Here is a 1,337-nt window from a genome sequence, read left to right as displayed (position 1 = left end):
CAATTCTGGACACCCCAGCGTGGCAGCTGTGCTGCTTTCTTAAGCTTCTACTCAATGAAATGGCTTACCCTTTGCCATACCATGTGACCATTCCCAAAAGGCAATCTCCCTAGTTTATTCAGTCCAAAATAAGCAACCTGGTATCCTCCCCTAAATTGTGGACTACAACTCTTATAAGCCCCTGCCACACTGGTCAAGTATTATGGAAGTTGTAATCCAAAACTCGTGGAAAGTACCAGGTTGCCTACTGTTTCAGTACAGTCTTTATCATTGCCCAGTAAAGAACTAATCTGGCAAAGTAAGAGCATGACTCTGCCCTTCACAGTTCGCAAGTCAGTATGGAAGCACTCTGTAAATGCTGCTATATTATCACCTGAGGAGCAAAACTCACTGGATGTTAAAATAAGGTGCAGTTTAATAGGTGACTATCACTCATTAAGCTTTGTGCTCTTTTTAACCAGAAGAACGTAGCAAGGTAAGCAAGGGCTTACCTGATGGCATGGGTTTGGAGAGGAAAATATACAACAGCCTGTCCTATTTGTCCAAGCACAGCACCTTGGAAGAGTTTTCCTACTTCATCCTCTCAACTTAACTGTAAGGTAGGTGAATTGAGCACAAATTCTCATACTAGCATTATGTTCACTACAGCAGGGGTGGGATCATGCAGCCCTCCAGATGTTGCTGGACTGCAACTCTCAGCATCCTTAAACCATTGTCAATGCTGGAGGGCCACATGATTGTCACCTCTGCACTAGAGAATGTTGGCAGTTGCAGTCAAAAACTGGTACTAGTGATGGCTTCTGACACGTTCATTGTGTGTGTACATGTGAAAGTGGTTATTTGTTAGAGGGCAAGGCTGTAACATTTGGAGGAAAGGAAAGACAGGCAAGACATGGACAGAATGGCCACTCATATGTGAGGGGAGAAGAAGAAATGATAGGAAGGAGAGAGGTGAGAAATTCTGTATTGTTTTAAAATTTTCTAAATGAATTAAACAAGGCAGACTGAGCAGAAAAGGAGAAGCACTTAGAGACACTTGTCTTCCTTCTGTCCACCTCCTCTGGCTTAGAAAGACAACTCTGCGATTGGAAAGTGGCACCGGAGTGAGGAAGAAAGCACCTTCTCTACTTAGAGCCCATGCATTACTGAATTCTACCTGAAATGTCATACTTCCAGAAGCCAATGGCCTGTTACAGACAGCCAAAATAAAGCTGCTTCGGGTCTCTTTGGAGGTACAGTATGCTATTTAAATGATGCATGCACCCTAAGAATCTGGAAGCTGCACCAAAGCTGCACTCCAGTGCTTAGGAATGGAGTGTGGCTTTGGCACGACCTCT

At 44.0% G+C, this 1,337-nt stretch overlaps 1 protein-coding gene across 1 annotated transcript in view; it reads right to left on the bottom strand.

Moving 5' to 3' along the window:
- LOC121934147 overlaps positions 1–1,337 on the bottom strand; it is a 36,602-nt gene that overhangs the window by 6,880 nt on the left and 28,385 nt on the right. The window lies entirely within an intron of this gene.

The sequence above is a fragment of the Sceloporus undulatus genome, chromosome 6 (assembly GCF_019175285.1).
Source record: "Sceloporus undulatus isolate JIND9_A2432 ecotype Alabama chromosome 6, SceUnd_v1.1, whole genome shotgun sequence".
Lineage (NCBI taxonomy): Eukaryota > Metazoa > Chordata > Lepidosauria > Squamata > Phrynosomatidae > Sceloporus > Sceloporus undulatus.
Note: the sequence above shows the minus strand (reverse complement) of the source record. Positions and strands in the feature narration are given on the sequence as shown.